Source organism: Mastacembelus armatus, chromosome 21 (assembly GCF_900324485.2).
Source record: "Mastacembelus armatus chromosome 21, fMasArm1.2, whole genome shotgun sequence".
NCBI classification, from domain to species: domain Eukaryota; kingdom Metazoa; phylum Chordata; class Actinopteri; order Synbranchiformes; family Mastacembelidae; genus Mastacembelus; species Mastacembelus armatus.
In genome coordinates, this window is record NC_046653.1 from 27,647,500 (window position 1) to 27,658,909 (window position 11,410).

The window sequence follows — 11,410 nt, forward strand, 5'->3', positions numbered from 1 at the left end:
GTTTTAGGATGAAAGATGATTGGCTGGATGAATCCTTTTCATTTATACCACCAGACTGTCAGGACTAAGCTGGTCTCCAGTCCTGGAGTACCCTGGAGCTGTTTAGGCCCCTGGTTAAACCAGTTTTGAGAGTGATGTCAGTGAAGGCATCAGAAGGGCGGATCTTAAATTAGATATAAATCAACCTGAAACTTCACTTAGCGTCAGACTGGAAGTTTCAGTTTGACTACCAGGAGACTTTCCTGCACATTCGCCGACACGACGTTACCAGGAGAGGACAAACTGGGCAAAGACAAACGAGGACACAGAGAACTGGTGCCAGTGCTGGAAATAAAAGAGGTAAAGATGCTTGTCTTCCTTACCATAAAGACAAACAGAATCAACTTCACTGAACCAAAACTCAAGTAGTGAGACTCTACTAGTCTCTGACCAAACCCAGTTCAGTATTTGTGTGGAGAAAAAACAGAAATGGGAAAGTCAGAGCAACAACATTAAGTTCCTGCAACATGAAATGTCATAAAATATGATCCAGCAGGTGAATGGAGGCTCATTTAATAACTGCAGAAATGACATTCATTCATATCAAAACTAACTCACTAATTAAAGCTGTCTTTGGGAGAAAAGTTTATGTTGATATTGTGATGAATTTTTAACCAAAATAAATCCAGCTAACATGAACGTCTCTGAGCTTGACAGGCTGGTACAGCAGCAGGTGGTTTTAGCAGCTGAGGGTGATGTGCAGCACTGATACAGTGTAAAGTCCTAATTGTCAAAAACATCAAAAATGGACTTTAGTGTCTTATAATAAAATAAAATAAAAATGTTTGGCTCCAATTTCAAAAGAAGAGACAAAAACAAGAAAGTTAAAATAAAAGTGAAAGCAAGAAGAGGAGAGGGGACCAGACGCCCTGAGACTCGAACAGAGAGAAAACGGACTGAACTGACAAAGTGTCACCTTTGGGTACAGTCAACACTCTGGTGTTCAGATCATGATGTGACAGTCGTCTCTCACAGAATTTCCACAGAAATAAAAGTTTGGTAGCTGTGTTGACTTTGATAAAGATAATATTTGGACAATGATAAGAAAAGGTTTTATCATTTTCAGTCAAAGAGAATCTCAACAATAATGAACCTTACAATGCAATTTATGACTGTCCCCAATAGTGAGTCTAGTCCAGTGATAGTTTCCAGACTGGGGGGAAGGGCCATGTTTGGAGTATAGGAATCAGATTGATTCTGCTGGTTTGACAAGATGTTCTGAACCACATTGTCAAAAACAGTCAGGCTCTGATGTTTATAGTCTTTAAGTATTTGTTAAAAGTACCTGATTTCCTTCAGTCAGTCCAGGTGTTTGGTTCAACAAAGACCAGCTGTGAACTAACAGAGGTCCAGTTCAACGAACAAACATGTTTTCTACTCATGGTACTTCATGTATTGCTGCTTCCATTGATAAGAGTAATACTCATAATTGATATTTTTATAAATGGCATTAACAACAGACAGCTCAGCATGTTTTTCACTGCATGACATGAACTCACAGATACACTTTAAACTAAAGCAATAAATTCAGTAAAGATAAAGGTTAATGCTACTACTAATGATAATAATAATAAACTGTAACAATACTTCATGATATTCAGTTTTCTCTTTATTCTGCTGTGTTATGTTCCTGCATTATGTCTATATATATATATAGACCTTCCTAGTACCTGTTGAACCTGTTGAACCTGTTGTCATTCAGAGAGGAGACATGGCTTCAGATAACATGAAAGTGGTGGCAGCTCTGGGGCGACCTTTCACCCTGGGGATGCTCTATGATGCAAGGAGAGATGAAATCGTTCCAGGTAAAATGTGACTGATTATTACATTACAATTCAGATAAAGTGGCCACTCAAAGTCTGTTTATAGGAAGTTATTAATCAATCGAACAACCAAAATACAGATTTGACTTTACAAATTTAACATGCCTACCCAGGCCCACCTGTGGGCCCAACCTATAGAAAGATGAGCTTTATTGCCGTGTGTGTGTGTGTGTGTGTTTTGGTGTTTTGAATTTGTTTTGGTACGGGGGGGGGGGGGGGGGGGGGGGGGTGACACAATGGTGGTGGCATCAGCAAACTTCAGGAGTTTCACAGAGGAGTCATGGGAGGTGCAGTCGTTTGTGTAGACGGAGAAGAGCAGTGGGGAGAGAACACACAGCCGGTGCTGGTGACGCAAGAGCCAGAAGTAAATTTCCCCATCCTCACTAGCTGTTGCCTATCCGTCAGGAAGCCTGTAATCCACTGACAGGTAGAGTCAGGAACGGAGAGCTGGGAGAGTTTATTCTGGAGGAGTGATGGGATGATGGTGTTGAATGCCAAGCTGAAGTCCACAAACACAATCCTCACATAAGTCCCTGGTTTGTCCAGATGTTGCAGGATGTAGTGCAGCCCCATATTGACTGCATCATCCACGGACCGATTGGATCGGTAGGCAAACTGCAGGGGGTCCAGGAAGGGTCCAGTGATGTTCTTCAGGTGGGCCAACACCAGTCTCTCAAAGGACTTCATGACCACAGAAGTCAGAGCCTCCAGTCTGTAGTCATTGAGTCCTGTGATTTTTGGCTTCTTGGGGATGGGGATAATGGTGGAGCATTTGAAGCATGCAGGGACTTCACACAGCTCCAATGATCTGTTGAAGATCAAGAGAAGATGAGAGCCGGCTGGTCAGCACAGGTTCTGAGGCATGCTGGTGAAACCCCATCTGGTCCTGGTGCTTTCCTTCTCTTCTGCTTCCTGAAGAGCCGACACACATCATCCACACTGGTCTGAAGTATCGGAGCGGGGGAGAGGGGGTTGATGGTTGGAGGTGTTAATGGTTGCTCTGGAGGACAATCAGAGAGGGTGGGGGGTGATTCAAATCTGCAATAAAACTCATTCAGATCGTTCACCAGCGTTTGATTGCCCATTGAGGAGGGGGATGATGCATGATAGTTGGTAATTGTCCTCAAGCCTCTCCACACTGAAGCAGAGTCGTTAGCTGAAAACTGGTTTTCCAGGTTTTTGGCGTAGCTCCTCTTAGCTGCTCTAATTTCCTTATTAGGTGTGTTCCTGGCCTGATTGTACAAGACATGATCTCCACTTCTGTAGGCATCTCCTTTGGCTTGACAAACTGTCCGGGTTTTCCAGAGAACCACGGTTTGTCGTCGTTATATGTTAAAAAAGTTCGGGTGGCAATGCACATATCCTCACAGAAACTGATGTAAGATGTAACAGAGTCTGTGAGTTCGTCCAGGTTTGTGGCAGCAGCTTCAAAAACACTCCAGTCAGTGCATTCAAAGCAGGCTTGTAGCCCCTGCTCTGTTTCCCTGGTCCATCTCTTAACAGTTCTCACTACAGGCTTAGCAGATTTGAGCTTTTGCCTGTATGTTGATATGAGGTGGACCAGACAGTGGTCAGAGAGTCCTAAAGCTGCTCTGAGGACGGCGTGGTATGCATCCTTTATTGTGGTGTAGCAGTGATCCAGAATATATAAAAGTCACAATAAACATGAAAGTGTTTCCTTTCCAATGACACCAAGCTCATCAATATAACCCTTAAAATCTCAGTACAACAGCTGGTTTAATTTGGGTGTGCAAAAGGAGGGTAGGTAAGAGAGGACACACTTCAACTTTAATCACCTGGTTAAAATATGAGACTGTCACAATAACCCGTAATAATAATAATATTAATGATAATAATAACTGTGTTTGGGCAAAATAAACAGAACTGATCACCGATTGTCTTTAGAAGTTTATTTGCACAACATGAGAATCACAGTGAGCTGTAAGATGTTCACTACTCTCATGAGGGGGTCCAGAAAGAACAAAGAATAGCTCCAACAGTCTTCTTCAAGGCTGCTGAAAGTCAAAGCATAGAGTCCAGAAAGTTCCAGGTAAGGAAGACAATCCAATGACAGGAACATAAGCAACAAGACAAACCAAAGTACAGAAACCCAACACAATAAGAGTCCAGAAACAGGAAGAGCCGGCAGGTAGTGACACATTCTTGTACAGGGATGTGTAGTTGTGTGCCAAAGTGTGAAGTGAATGGCAGAAAACCTTCCCCAGATTTCTTGTTCAATAAATCCCACTGAAATTATTGTACCCTGTTTTCTTCTGTCATAACCTTAACTTGAATATTTACACTAGCGATGGTTTGATGGAAGTGTTTTTCTTTTTAACCAATGTGTGCATGTCATGTTTAAAGGTGTCTCTCTGTGGGATGATAAAACTATACAGAAGAACACAGTGGAGCAGAATCATCATGGCAGTGAGTTTAAAGTCTCTGCATCTGACTCCATGGAAGAAAAGTCCTTCCTGCTGGATGTTGATGCTTCCCTGAAACTCAGTTTTTTTGCTGGACTGATTGAAGTTGGAGGATCTGCCAAGTATCTGAATGATAAGAAGAAATTTCACAACCAGAGCAGGGTGACATCTCAGTACAATGCCACCACCTCCTTTAAAGAGCTGTCCATGGTTCCTCATGTAGAGAGAAACACTAATCCAATAAATAACATTAAGGGCGTAGCCACACATGTGGTCACCGGTATCCTGTATGGGGCAAATGCTTTCTTTGTATTTGACAGTGAGAAGTTGGACAACAGTAGTATTCAGGATGTCCAGGGCAGCATGGAAGCTGTGATAAAGAAGATCCCATCATTTAGCATTGAGGGGAAAGCCAGCGTGAAGCTGACTGATGAAGAAAAAGCTCTGACTGATACATTTTCCTGCAAATTCTATGGAGATTTCATTCTGGACAGCAACCCCACAACATTTGTAGAAGCAGTGAAGACCTACCAGCAACTCCCACAGCTCCTGGGACAATCACGTGAGTGTACTGTTCCACTGAAGGTCTGGATGCTGCCACTGAAGAACCTGGATCCAAATGCTGCCAAGGTGATGAGTGGGATCAGTGTTGGACTGGTGAGGAAGGCTCAAGATGTTCTGGAAGATGTTAAGGAGCTAGAAATAAGATGCAATGATTGTCTGGAGGACACAGTCGTCAACAGTTTCCCACAGACTCAAAAAAAGGTAAAGCGGTTCCAAAACCTGTGTAAGTACTACACAGCAATAGTCCAAGAGAAGATAGCAAAGAAACTTCCCAAGATCAGAGCAGGTGATGAAGATGAGAGCACTGCTAAGAAGAGTCTTTGACGACAGAGAGAGTTCACCTTTCAGTCAGGAAAACCTCAGCAGGTGGATGGATTCTGTAGAGAGAGAGATCAACATCATCAGCTCCTGTGTAAAGATGATGGAGGGAGTGAAGATCGTCCCAAATCAGTCTGAACTGGACAAAAAGATTCTTGATCCAAGTGTAGAGGAAGTTTTCTGCTTTGTCTTCACCTCCCTGGAAACTGCTGACCCCTTCCTTCAGGAACTGGATGACTACATGGATCAACTTAAAGTACCAAGTCCTAAGGGGGTCAAGACAACAAACCATGACCAGTGGTACTTCTCAGATGAAGTGACGACCAAGATAAGGGAAAAAGCCAAAGTTTTCAATGAGCTTGTTAAAGCTCAGAAGAGCAACAAGAGAATGTGTTTCCTTGTTGCAGCCATTGCAAATGACCAACACAAAGGAGGGAGCATCTACCACTACAGAAACTCTTCCCTGGTTACTGACGATTACTCCAAGCCTGATGACCCTGATGTGGCGTGTGAGTATTTTATTCTTACATTAGAAATCACATGCTTCATTTTGAACTTAGAAACATGCTGCAGATACATTAAGGGATAAGTTCAGTTGTTTCAGTTTTGCTCCTGATGAACAACTGACTGTAGCTTTGTGATGCAAAATGTTTTCAGTTATTTGAACTGTTGCTGAATAACCTTTGAATAACCAGGTTATTTATGTAAAATCACAGTTGTTTATATCAGGCTCTAGTTATCAGTCACTGATTTCTAACAGGAAACACTACATCTGCTGCATCCTCTATGTGTTGAAATAGGGTCAGTTGCTAATTGATGCAGGTCTAGAATTAACAAGATCCATCCACATATCATCTATACCCCCTTAGTCCTAACCAGGGTCCCAGGGATCTTCTGGAGCCTATCCCAGCTCTCTTTGTGTGAAAGGCAGGGGTCCACCCTGGACAGGTCACCAGTCCATCACAGGGCCACATAGAGACAAACAACCTCACACACTCACACTCACTCCTATGGGCAATTTAGAGTCACCAATCAACCTGACATACATGTGTTTGGACTGTGGGAGGAAACCGGAGAACCTGGAGAAAACCCACACATCCATCTGGCTATTTTTGGACACTAACATCTATACTATATGTGTCTTATCCATGTCTCCCTTGGCGTAGCCAGTGGGTCAGTACAAATTAAAATCAACCACATGTTCATCATGTAACCAGACCTCCTCTGAAGGGAACTTTCTTCTCATGGACACATAAAAATATGGTTATGAACATTGCCCATCCCAAACATCCTCATAAAGACTTAGTTTCATCCACATGTATGTTCAAACTGTATTTCTGTCAGAACACTGCTAAACATGTCATCACAGTGTGAATCCTCAGGCCTGACCTCAGAGAACAGAGACAGTTTGGGTCAAAGTCCATCCCCCAAATATTTCACACATGAGCTTCCTTCAGCACAAACTGTCTGTGTGATAAATGTGATGATTGGTCACATGTGATTGTCTGACACCACCTCTGTCTCCCAGGTGGACCCTCCTCCACCTCTGGTGCAGACCAAAGTCAGACCATGGGTGCCCACAGCGAACCAGGCCCACAGGTGAGTTACCTGCTGTAACGTGTGTCAGAGCTGCCCCTGACCTCATAGGACTGAGGTCCCAACTCCCAGCATGTGGTTTTTAGATGAACAGCACAATGAGAAGCCCTGTGGACTGTGGGGACTCATTTAAAGGGAAATGCTGCAACATGAGGAGACACAACTAAATCCATCAACTGTGACAGAACACAAAGGAGACCAGCTCCAACATTCACTTCATGGACACTGTAACACTGTGGACCATTACTGGACTTGGTGACTAGTCATCAGACAAAGGTTATCAGATATCTGCAATAATCGTGACTTGTTGTAATCATGTGACCACGATGACCTGCAGGGTCACATGACCACCTGCAGTTGCCCCGTTAGCTCAGAGAGGCTAACCTGCTATCATGTTAGTAGCGAATATAAACATGTATTGAAGGTGAATGTGCTTATCATGTCTGGTTTATGAATGATGAATATCATAAAACATCTGCATAATTTCAGGGCACCAGATCCTTTGATTGTGGATCAACCAGTCAATTAATGGGCAATGCAGGAAATCAGTCTCTAATCTGAGTGAGAGTTTCCAGATTCAGTGACGAGTTCACTGTGTGAAATAACATCAATGATGCCAGTCCCTGATGTCTGTTAAAGAGTTGTTCAACTGTTTCCATGGTACACACATGCAATTACTGTTTCAAACATTACAACACTATAACAGTGTGTGGTTTGCAGGGGTGAAAAAGAAGTTTTGATATCAATTTGTGTTCTGGGTTTGAGTCTGAGGTCTAAACACAGTTTAGGAGGAGGCTCTGGGTAACTATGGAGACCAACTGAGATCAATGTGAGACAACCAGCACAGTCACGGGTTCCTTGTCTGACAACAAACCCAGAACATAAATTGATTTTAAAATGTTTTCTCCACCACTGCAAACCACCTGTTTTTATACCCTTATACTGGTTTAACTGGTTAATTCATCTAGTCTCTCTGCTCAGTTCTCCCTCTGTGTCCCCTGTGTAAATCATATGTATGTGTATGTATGCCCTGAAATTATGCAGCTGGTTTATGATATTGATCATTCATACCAGACATGATAAGCACATTTACCTTCAGTACATGTTTATATTCACTACATGTTCACTGCTGTTTCACCACTGCTGCCTCTTTGAGCTGTCACTGCAACATTAACACGTCTTTATGTTTCTACTTTCAGACGTCAGAGCTGGACCAGAACCATCAGGAGTCTTCTGTTGGTCCACCTGAACCTTCAAGTATGTACAAACTGTTATCAGCTACTGTATTTCTATGAAGTGTCAAGTCTAGTTTGATTCAAAATGCAGAAGTGGAGAAACAGTCGTATGACTCTACTGAGTCACTTTAAAGGGTTTTTGGTCAGACTGTTCAGGCTGCTGTGTTTCATTCTTCCATCTCAATGTGCTCCAGTGGAAAATAATAAATACGTGTATGGATGTAGGTTATTGCATTAGATATCTAACACTGTTCTCTGTTTTATATCAGGGCACAAGAGGCCTTATTTCCCTAATGTGGGTGAGTGAGTGTCTTCTGATGTAAATCTGCCACAGTGATTCCATCTTCCTGTTTGACCTGTTTTCTGTTTTATTGGATGAATAAGGTCCAGTTAAGGTCCACACAGTCTGTACAGGGGAAACCTTTGGTTCTCATAAAGTTCTGATGGACCAAGTGAAACAGAATAAGAAGCTTCAGATGAAGGAGACAAACCAGCCTGGATGTGACGTCATTATTCTTTTCTGTCCAATCGTCTCTTGTGCTGGTTCAGATGTGGAAGCAGCCATGACTGAGGTTCCAGGTAACACACAGACACACTCACATTGTTCACTGTTACATTTTCTTGGCCTTTGACCTTCAGGGACAGTGACGTCCCATCTCTGTGTAGGTCTGAGTGAGGACGTATGAAGGAGCACAGGTGTGTCCACACTGTACCTGTGTCAGTGTGTGTTACTGAGCGATGCTGGAAGCTGCTGGCTCAGGGTCCCAGCTGTGAGACTCTGACCCTGAGCAGCCTCAGAGCTGGGTCTCATCAGACACAACCTTAGATGATAATGTGCAGTCGTTTCCTCCAGTACAGACAGAACCAGTCGTTCACTGGGAAACACAAACTGACTCTGTCTCTTTAAAGACTTTTCTAAGGAACAGTGTCGTCGTTCTCTGTGTTCCTCACTTTGCTCTGACTCACCTTCCTCTGCTTTGTCCTGTTGTCAACAGCTGATGGAAAAGTCATTCTGGTGCTGATGCATCACACCAGAGACCCAGACTACTCCACCTGTGGGATGATATGGACTGACAGGTTTCCAAACATCATCTCAGCTGTTCATGTTCTCTACCATGAGACTGTGCCAGGATTACTGCAGTGTGCACACAACAAGGAGGCTGTCCGTCAACTACAGGAAGTCCTGAAAGACAGAAACAGTTAGAGAGTAAATCTGGGTCAATGTGGTCTTTCTTCTGGACTAGTTAGTTCAGTGAGTTAGTCAGAGCTGTGAGAGACAGGAGCTGTGTCTTCCACAGGTTCAGAATAAAGTGTAACCAGATCAGTGAGTTATTGCTTGTTTCCATGTTCACCATATTCTTCATTAGAATAAATCTATGGATCATGTAGCTCAGTGTCTCAGTTAAAATGTGTTGGAATAAAATGTGTCACTTTCCTGCCAAAGTCACCACCTGGAATATTTTCTCCTTCTCAGCCCAGTAGAAGAAACATTAAAATACAGAGAACTATTGAGTTTTATTGTAATTGCAAAGACGAACATTGATCAGACTCTAAACATGAGACTGAAGTTTGTCTGTGCCTGAAGTGGGAGACTGAGATGATGACGAGCAGGTTCAGAGCCACGGTCAGCACAGAGATGAAGAACAGGGAATGCACGAGGACAGATCCAGACTGGCCGAGCTTCGGCTTCCTGCAGGAGGAGTTGAGGAGCTGTGGAAAGCAGAGCTCTGCTGCGTCCTGGGTCTCCATCATCAGAGAGGAGGAGGAGGAGCTGCAGCCCTGGCAGCTTCTGACTCAGACTCTGTCAGACAAACCATAAATCCACCATTGTCCCCTCCCCTGTTCAGCCACAGGTCAGATGTAAACCCAGGAGGCTCTCAGCCCGTTGGTTGGTGACTCTCCTTGGTGACTTGTCCCCACTGGCTGTTTGGGTGGAGCTCAAGAAAATAATTAGAACTGCATTTTCACAGGATGTTGGACCACAGTCCTTATCACAGTGACCTTCAGACACAGTGTGTCCAAAATAAAACAGGACTGTGATCTTCTCATTAACACACAGACGTCAGGAAATCAAACAGGAGCTAAATCCAACCAGCGCCGTGAGACAAATGTGATTCAGATGCTACTACTACAGGTACTACCACTACTACTACTGTTACTACTAGTATCACTACTACATTACCACTACTACTACTACTACTACTACTACTTCTAGTGTTACTACTACTAACACTAGTATCATTACTACTACTACTACACCTTCTATTATACTGAGGGCTCTGATACTTCCTCTGACTACACTGTACCTGCAGGACTGACTGTCTAAATGGGACATTCTCAGCATCGTCTCCACTGCCCAGATCAGGTTTTCCTGCTCTGGTCTCAGCTGCACTGTCTGATTCCTGCTGTTTGACCTGATTTCTTCTTGGCTCTGTTGTGTGAGTCCACAGCCTCCTGAAGCATGAGACAGGAGAACCAAACCTTAGAGGAGAAGGGGTTTAGTCCCTTTCTTTCTGAAGACGACAGGAGGAGCTGAGAGCAGTGTGGTGTTTGTGTGTTGAGCATGGAGACTGAATCCAGAGGCAGCTGGTCTAGCTGAGTCCAAAGACCGTCTGGTGTGAGCTGCCCAGAGGGCCTGTAAAACTAGTGACTGGTGACGTCATCATGAGCAGCTGTCCTCTGTGGTTAGTCCTAACCGGCATGGTAACATCGTACCTGCTAAACATCACTGTGTTGACACTGGCAGTCTGAGCACAGTCTCAATGAGCTCCTGGCTCTGGTCCTGTTATGAGGCAGGTGGAGCTGGAGCCTCATTAACCCTTATTCAGCCATAATCCTTCCTGCTGGGGCATGTCCCCCATTCCACTGAACCTGTTTCCATCACAATGTTAGTGAACACACTTCCAACACACACTGCCATTACAATCAGCTGATGGAGGCATAGTCCTTCTCATGGTCATCGACTGTTACTGGGACTTTGTCTTTTATGGGTTTTTGGACACAAAACAGACAAACCTCTATGGGAAGAATTTGGCCTCCATGTTAGTGCAGAGAGTTCAATAACAACATTAGATGGTCCATTATTAGCTCAATCACAGGAAAAAAGAACGAGCTGGAATAAACATAAAAAGTCTAAAAACATCCAAGACTTGACCTAGACTTTTTTCATGGTTTCTGCCTGTCAGGAAACTGCTGGGCTGACAAAAAGTCACAGCTCTGTTGAGCCCAGTGTTCCCTTAGCTCTCAGCAGTGATGAATTTATGAGTTTGTTTACAAATAAAATCACAACTATTTGAGATAAAATTCAGCAGATGCTTCCTATACCTGCAATAAATGAATCTTCTACTACAGTAGCTCTTGAATCATCTATAAGGCCTCAGTTATGTTTAGACTGCTTCTCTCCCATAGATCT

At 43.5% G+C, this 11,410-nt stretch overlaps 1 pseudogene; it reads left to right on the plus strand.

Annotated features, from left to right (window-relative positions):
* Positions 1-1,750: 1,750 nt before the first annotated feature.
* LOC113123562 (neoverrucotoxin subunit alpha-like) lies at positions 1,751-9,257 on the plus strand (annotated as a pseudogene).
* The last annotated feature ends 2,153 nt before the right edge of the window (positions 9,258-11,410 follow it).